Below are 9,004 nucleotides of genomic sequence, written 5' to 3' on the forward strand. Positions count from 1 at the left end.
GTTTTACAACTATGTGGTTAAGTCAAATTTTTTCATTTTTTCATTTAGGATGTTTATCTCAAACCCTTCTCCAGTATATTTCTGTAAGTCAAAAACGAAGCTGTAGATTGAATTGTTTCAATTACCAAACAAGGCTTCAAACTGCACTAGAGGCTCTGCTAACAGAAAGCACGTACATAATTTCTGGGTTGCCATGTTCATATTTTGCAGATCAATATGTTTAGTACTTCTGATTAAAAGAATTGAATGGACAAATAATTAAAACATTTCTGAATAAAGTTTAGTTCTGCAAAATTCAAAGCAATCCTGGAATTAACAGCCTACAGAGTAAACAAATGGACAGTACCTAGAAGGTATAAATGTAAAATTCTTTCAGATACACTGCTTTGTTTTTCTATAATTTTCTTCTCCTAAGTGTCTGTCAACCATATGTTTTCTAAAATGACCAAAGTGCTAGGACTGCTGAGTAGCACATATTTAATGCAGAAAAACAAAACAAACAAAAAAAAAAAGAAAAAAAAAACTTTTTTAAAAATAATTTTTTGTGGTTTACTTGTAATGGGTTTTTCCCCTAATGCTGGATATTATAAATAGTTTCTGTTTCAGCAAAATGTGTTAGTTGCCTTAATATATTTTATGTTGTATTTTTTTTTCATACAATGTTATTTTAATGCTTCAACAATAATGTGTAATATTTAGACTCATCAGCTTCTGATGGAATCACATGTATGAAATATATTATCTTATCTTTGTAATAATTTATTAACGCAACTCTGCATCTTTTGACCTCTGTGGTATCACTCTTACAAGTAGTTAAACCCAGAGCTCTGAATGCTGAGAGTAGACTAATGTGTTCTATGAGTTTAGTTACCAATAGCTGCAATTTCTATTGAGTCATTTTTTTATATATGAATATTTAGAGGCTAGAGAATTGAAACAGAGTAATATACACAGCTGTGCAGGCTAGTACAAGAACTGTCGGGGGGAAAATTAATTTCCACTCATACGCTACCAGGTTTATTTTACTCATAGGAATTTGTGTGGGTTCTGTCAACTGATCTTTATCCACACTTGGTGGTTGTACCTCCCCTGTGACTGGTAGGTCTTAAGGGTATTACTGTGTTTTAAGAAAAAAATAGGAAAAATAGGTTGCGAGAGAGTATTTCTTTAAAAATAAAACAATATTAAAAATCCAGTGTTTTGAAGCATTTATTTGAAGTTTGTACTACAATATCTCAAATAAAATTCTTTTCTTTCAGAATTTAGAATGTACAAGGTGATTAAAGACTGTGTGTATTCTTTGCTGTTTATCTGCCTCTAGACTTCCCATATATTTGTTTGACCTGGTTTTAGGATGCTAAAAATATTCTTTATGAACCTTTATGCTCCTTAATTCCTCCTTTTTCACAGCTGTCTATATTTTATTTAAATTTAAAATGTCCATAATTTAAAATTCACAATGAAAGTCTTTGTATCGTTTCCTGTCATTCCATTAAGCCAGTTACATATCCATCTTCAAATCTGGGTTTTTTTAATAACATTTTCCTTGGACTATGGAACACTTACTGACAAAAGGCAGATCAAGTAAGTCCTGCATAAGAGAAGAGACAAATTCTACTCAGGAGTGGAAATGTGACATTTCAAAGTAAAGTGAAAATCAGAAGGGCAATTATTTCATATAATCATAAAATTATTTGGGTGTGAAGGGGCCTTAAATCTTGTTCAACCCCCAGCCAGTAGGGATGCCTTTCATTACACGAGGTAGCACAAAGGTTGCATGCAGCTTGGCCTTGACCATTTCCAGGGATGGGGTATCCACAGATTCTCTAGGAAACCTATTCCAGTGTCTCACCACTATCACAGTAAAGAATTTTTTCCTAATATCTAATGGAAGCCTACCTTCTTACAGTTTCAACACATGCCTCCTTATCCAGCCACTACATGCCTTTGTAAAAAGTCCCTCCACAGTGCTCTGTAGGCTCCCATTAGATCCTGGATGCTATAGAGTCTCCCCAGAACCTTCTCTTCCCCAGGATGAACAACTCCAACTCTTAGCCTGTCTTCAGCCCAGAGCTGGATGCAGCGCACCAAGTGGGGTCTCACAAGAGCAGAGGAGAAAGAGCCTCTCCCTTTACCTGCTGGTCACCTCTTTTTTGATGCAGCCCAGGATGTGGTTGGCTTTCTGGGCTATGATTGCTCATGGCCAGGTCAAGTTGAGCTTCTCATCCACCACCCTCACCAAGTCCTTCTTTCCATGGCTAGTCTTGATCCATTCTCTGCCTGGCCTGTATTTGTGCTTGGGATTGACCCAGCTTAGATGCAGGACCTTGCAGTCTTGGCTTTGTTCAACTTGATGAGATTTACATGGGCCCAGCTTTCCAGTCTGTCAAGGCCCCTCTGGATGTCATTCCTTCCCTCCAGCATGAGCACTGCACCACAGAGCTCGGTGTCTCTTGGTCAACTTCTCATCTGTCCCCAGGCAGTCAGAGCTCTGTGCACCCCAGCTGGTCACTGACAGAGCACAGCATCCCCTCCCCTGCCAGTCCTTCCTAAAGAGCCTGTATCATTCCATTCCAATGGTCCAGTCATAAAAGCCATCCCACCACATCTTTGTGATGCCAATAAGATCATCGCACACATCTCTAGTTCTTCTTATTTCTCACACTACATGCACTTGCATATAGGCCTTTAAACTGAGCTTTAGATGAAGACTATTTTCTGACTGAAGAGGCCGGAATTCCTTTGTGCTGCTCTCCTTCCTGACCTGTGATTGCTTTCCAGGCTCTGGGCATCTCTTGCTGGCACTGGCATCAAACTGGTAAGAGTGGGGTGAATGGAGGTTCCTCTCCCTCAGCAACTTTAAAATAAAGCCCTTTTCACCAGCTTGGCAAGCCTATGACCAAGGGTGATCTCCCACTTCTCTGGAAAATGTTCCCTGTCAGCCATCAGCAGTTTTCTCAAAGCTGGTCCCATGGTATAAGTTGCTGAGCCCTGGCTCACCACATTTGACCGTCTCTTTCAGATCCTTGCCCTCTGAGTGGGAGGACTCATGAGAAAAGTGCCTGTTCTCCAGATTCCCTTATCACCACTCCCAGAGCTCCGTAATGCTTCTTGACTGATACTCAGGCTGCTCCAGGCTGCATCACTGGTGAAACATTCCCCCACCTGAGCACAGCTTTTGCAGGCAGTTCTGTTGCCAGTCCTCAACCCAGCAGAAGGGTTGAGGCACTTAAAGTCTGAGGTCTGCAATGCAGCCTCTCCTTCCAGTAGCTCTGTCCCAGGGCAGGCGTTGGCCAGCACCAGGTAGGTGGTGCAGCCCTTCCAGCCAGGGCACAGCCTTTAGTGCCCTTGGCCTGTGCAGATGGTTACAGAAGGGTGCCATTGGCTGGGTTATGCAGACATCAAGTCTCTCTACGCAGCCAGTGGAATGCAACTCCTTCAAAGAAATGTCCTTCCACACACACCACCGTGCTAAGCACCCTGTTTGTCTGCCCTGGTCACAGTGTTTCTGCTTTTCTTCAGCATTAGAGAGGTAGTGAAAGGTGCCAGACTCAGCCAGACTCCGAGGGATAGGCTAGTCCCTCATATAAACCTAGGCAGAGACTTTCAATGACTGTCATCTGGGCTAACATTGCTGAAATTAATGAGTTCTCTGGATTCTACATACATCAATAGTCTCACATGTATATTTATAAACAACATAATTTAAGCAATTTCCAGGGAACAGTATACCCCAAATTACCCCAAATTCATGTTTCTGATAGACTTTATTATGTACCTTTACAAATTTGCTTCAGTTCCTTGATGACTATTTCAAATATAAAATAAAATTATCATTTGGTCATATAGTAATTTGCAGTATTTACTATCCTTTTATGTTCATAAAAATTACAATATAATTAGAAAACTTATATTTCTTTTCCTGCAAAAGTGAGCACTCCCTAAGAGTTGCTATCACTTCAAACTTATAGACTATATATTTGTCTTCAGACTGTGCATTCAGCAGTTGTTCTACTGGCTGGTTTGTGTTCTATACATACATACGTGCTTATGAATTACTGACACAGATTCAATTGTATGATACTGGCAGATTGAAATTCACAGTTTAGAGCTTCAAGTTACAACTTTAGACTGCTAAGATAGGCTCCTATCTTATATTCCTCTACATGGGCAGAATCATTATTTTACGACTATTTCCAATGGTGTAAAGATATAAGTAAATGCAATTTAACAAATCAGTATTTCAAAGTCATATAATTTCTATTTCTGATAATCTTTGCTTTGAAGAGAGGTTCAGATCCGTGCACCTAATCCAGCAAAGTGCTGCTGTATCTAGTGTTAAGCAAATAGTGATTTGAATGATTTTGTGTGATTTCATTAAATTTGTGTGCCAAAACTTTGGCTATGGTGGGACTACAAGGGTGGCTTCTGTGACAAGCTGGGAAAAGCTTCCCTCATGTTCAACAAAGCCTATTCCAGCTGTTCCCAAGACTGCTACAAGGCCATGGCTGGCCAAGAAAAACAGCTAGGCAGCAGTGACTGGAGAGAGGAATGAGAGCACATGAGAGAAACAGCTCTGCAGACACCAAGGTCTGGGTAGAAAGAGGGGAAGGGGGTGCTCCATGTGCTGGAGCACAGATTCACCTGCAGCCCATGGGAGGGTCCATAGTGGAGAAGATACTCCCCTGCAGCCCATGGAGGACCCTGCTAGAGAGTAAGTGGATGCATCCAAAGAAGTCAGTGTCTCCTTGGGATGCCTGGATCAGGCATCTGGCAGGACCTGTGGCCCTGTGGAGAGAGGAACCTATGCTTTTGGACTACGGACCCCCTGGGGGACCCATGCTGCAGCAGGCTGTTTCTGAATGACTGCAACCTATGGAAGATTGCAACCAAAATGGAGAAGTTTGTGGAGGAGTCTCCCATGGTGAAGCAGGGGAAGAGTGAAAGAAGGAAGGACAAGCAGAAACAATGTATGATAAACTGCCTGCAATCCCCCATTCCCTGACCCCTTGCACTTCATGGAGAAGAGGCAGAGCCAAATCAGGAGTGATGTTGGCCTGGGAAGAAAGGAGGGTGGAAGGAAGGTGTTTAAAGGTTTAGGTTTTACTTCTTATTAACTAACTAGGATTTGATTAATATACAAATATTATGCTTAATAAATTAAATTAATTTCCATGAGTTGAGTCTGTTTTGTCCACAACAGAAAGCTCTTCTTGTCCTTCACCCAACCCAAGAGCCTTTGGCTGTTTTCTCTCCCCAGCTCAGCTGAGAAGGGATAGAGGAACCTTGGGCAGATAGTGTCCAGCCAAGATCAACACAACACAGTGTGCCATATATTTTCTTTTACCTTGTCTGAGCATTTCTTGTTAAATTTCTAGCATTCTTGTGACTGTTCATTTTGCTAGAAAAAGGAAAACAAACAAACAAAGCAACCCCAGGGAAAAAACAAACAAACAAACAAACAAAAAACCCCAAACAACCAAACCAAAGTGTATTAATTTCAATTTTCATCCCATTAAACTCTGGTTTTGTAATAAAAGATCTTTGGTAATGATAAGCATTTTCATTTACACTGCAAGTGAAATATACATTTCAGAACAGAAGTCTCTAATCCAAAGGACTTTTTCTTTAAATTTACTTTAGACCATCTCTTTCTGTCTTACCAGTTTAATTACCTTGAACATAAATGACTACTTTTCAACAGTGGCATGCTCAAAATTATTACACACAGAGTATTTTTCTTTTCCTAGAGCTCTGGTGTTTATCCTTCTGGGTATTTTACTATGTCATTTAAAAGACATCTACACTATTTTGCCTTTTATAACTTCCAAAAAAAAATTGCTACTTGCTATCTTTCTCAGGGCTCTATCTGACAACATAAACACAGTTCAAAACAAACATTACTAAATTTTCAATGTCTGTAACAGAAGGTTTTTTCCATATATTAAACCCATTAATTTTTCCTGAAAGGATTTGAAATGAGTATAAGGGCGCGTATAATATTATACTGCCTTTGTGATATAGCATTTTGTAAAATGTAATAGTCTCATCCTGAAGGTTGCTGTTGTTGTTTGCTTCTTAAAAAAAAAAAAAAATTAATTAATAAGCAACACAGAATATATTATGCTATGTCAAAATCTCAAACAAAACTGTCTATGACTGAAATTATTGTCTTCCGAAGAGAGGACTGTCAGTGTTTAAAGTACAAGCACCAAAATATTCTTCCTAATACTTAACAGATTCTAATATACCTTACATCAAATATAGCATTTCAGACAGATGATTACAGACTGATTTTCTGAAATTAGATTTGTAGCTGCTTTGCATTGCTGGCAGATCAAGCCTGACTGGAATCCAGTCACTAATTTCAATGGGAGCTGTGCATATGTTTTACAGACCTCCAGGTTTTGTTCAAGAAAGCTTCACAAGAACTTCTAGCTACTTATGTCTGGGTAGTGTATTGCTTTTTTTGAATTATGAATTATATGCTTACATTTTTTACTACGTATATTTTTCAGGTTAAAAAAATCTGACTAGTATTCTAGCCAGTTTTCTATGATTCATCTGGAATTTCAGGGGATTTGCATTAATTATTTGTTTAAAAAGCATATGATCATTAAATCTTCAAAAATATTTACAGCAAGAATTTTGAATTTGCTGTTCTTGTCAGCTGAATGCCACATAAGGGTGGGAAAATATAATCTTTGTGCATGCAAATGGAGGTTGTTGCTTATGCAATGACTATATACATTTTGCTCTACTAGCTTGTTGGTTGAAATTTTAAAATATTTAAAAGTTGCCATGTTCAATCCACTCCTCAATATCCATTTTTCAGGAGATAATAATTCTGGGTAGAGAGGAATTATTTTGTTGAGAACAAAATAGTGATTATTTTGTTATGATACAGTTAAAATAAAAAAGTTTAGCTGGTACAAGAAGTTCAGTTCAATAACTGAATGTAATCCTAAGAAGTATTGAGGCTGGATAAATAACATAATATTAACTATGGAGAAAGTCACACAGTCACTTGCTATGATTATTCCACAGTGTGAAAATGTTCCACAATGCAAAAAATTAGAGTATATGAGATCCAAAAGTAATTGAGCCCTTTACCTGTGCATTCCTAGGAATAATACCTGCCTGCAACTCTGTTACAGATTATAGGGGAACAGAGTTATTTAGGAAGTTATTTACTATGAGGAAGTAACTGTTAATACCTTTCTATCTGTATTCAGAAGTTTTTCTAGGCACAGAGAGGGACCTTCTGATTTAGAGATCTTTTTTTATTCATGACCTAGAAGTAATGTGGACTCCTTTTGTATTAGACTATAGTGACAGAAAAATACACATGGTAATTTTAATTCTTTTGCAAATTGCCACTGATTGCATGAATGTAAACCTTATTTGCCCTTTTTTCCCCATTCTGATTCGACTTTTCTCCATAAATTACCTTAAATAACTGCCTATCTTAAGTATTTTCAGCTCCACACAACATTTCATTATGTTCCTGTCTGCAATTTTTTGAGTTATTCAGTGGTCAGATCAGATTTTATTAATAATGTCTTCCAATATCAAATATCATGCTCTTTTCTGTTATGTCCATTCTTATTTTGTTTCAGAACAGCTATGTTTCAAGTTCTTCCTTCTGAGATTATGCTTTTTCTTTAAACTGTAGATTAAACAATATTTTGCTCAAGTGGCAACAAAATAGATACATGTACTATCTTGGAGAAGGAGGTTACTACTTAAATCTCAGTTCACCAAGGTGAACTGACTTTTAATAGTTTGTATATAGTAAATTGCCTTAACTCTTGCTCATCTTTATGTATGAAAAAATAATGTGAATCAGAAGATGATTTTATGTAACATAGGAATGTCTTCATTAAAATATTTCCAACATTATCTATATTTATAAAATAATGAATTCTAAAAGCAGAGGAGTTACATGAAAAAAAAAAAAATGAACTGCTATTTCTTGTCTGGTATTTTCATGTCAAACAGGGCCAGGTCAATCATAAACACAGGACTGTATTGCAGTCACACATTTCTAGAATAATGGATTAGGAATACAGTTTGGCTAAAGTTCACTAAACTGTTTTGGTATCCTTACAGCTGAGAGCTTGTAAGAGTTGCTATGAAACTGTTACTGATGATGACCTCAAGAAACATAGCCCTCATCTTAACATTTACTATTTTCAGGGTGGGTTGTTTTTGCCATCTGGATGATTATTTTACTATGCAAAAAAAATTGGTTCCCCCTTTCTTTGGGAAGGACTTAGCATTAACAAGCAGATCTTGAGTTGCTTTTCATTTCTCTTTTTTTTTTGAAAAAGAAAAATTATATAAAAGATTTTTCGTTCAACTGTTCTTTAAAAATATTATTATTCCTTTCTGTACAGAATAGTCACTTATGCACTATTGCTGCTTTCAGTGTTTTTTCCCCAAGACATATTTCATGTATTTGGTTTTGATGTCTAAAATTACAGGCTGAGGGTGTTTGTAGTTAAATCAATATTTGAGCTATGCAACTTTGGCATTTAGAGAAAGGCCAAGTCCTGTTCTTGTGTAACTGTTTCATTGCTGTAAATTCCTCAGTAAGTGTTGCACCCCATATATTGAAACAGTGTTACAGCAATTCACATATGTGCTATAAGAAAATTTGGTGAACTAAAAGAGAGAAAGAATATTTTCATCTGTGTTCTAAGAGTAGATTAATATCCCGATATTTGTGCATAAAAGCACAATAGTTGGTTGTGATTCCCTGCTAATTTTCCACAATTTCATAGTATTAACTACCTCAAATCCATTTTCTTATTTTAAACATAATATGGGGTTTTATACACTACATATTAACTAATGTTTATGTTGCTAATAATCTTATCATTTGCTTCAATATGTACTTTATTAATTAACATTTGTTTTTTCTTCTGTTTAGACTAACTCTCCAAAAATAGCATTTTGACCCTTATCAGTGCACACTGATTTAGACACCTTGGTTTGTTAA

This window comes from Poecile atricapillus, chromosome Z (assembly GCF_030490865.1).
Source record: "Poecile atricapillus isolate bPoeAtr1 chromosome Z, bPoeAtr1.hap1, whole genome shotgun sequence".
Classification (NCBI taxonomy): Eukaryota; Metazoa; Chordata; class Aves; order Passeriformes; family Paridae; genus Poecile; species Poecile atricapillus.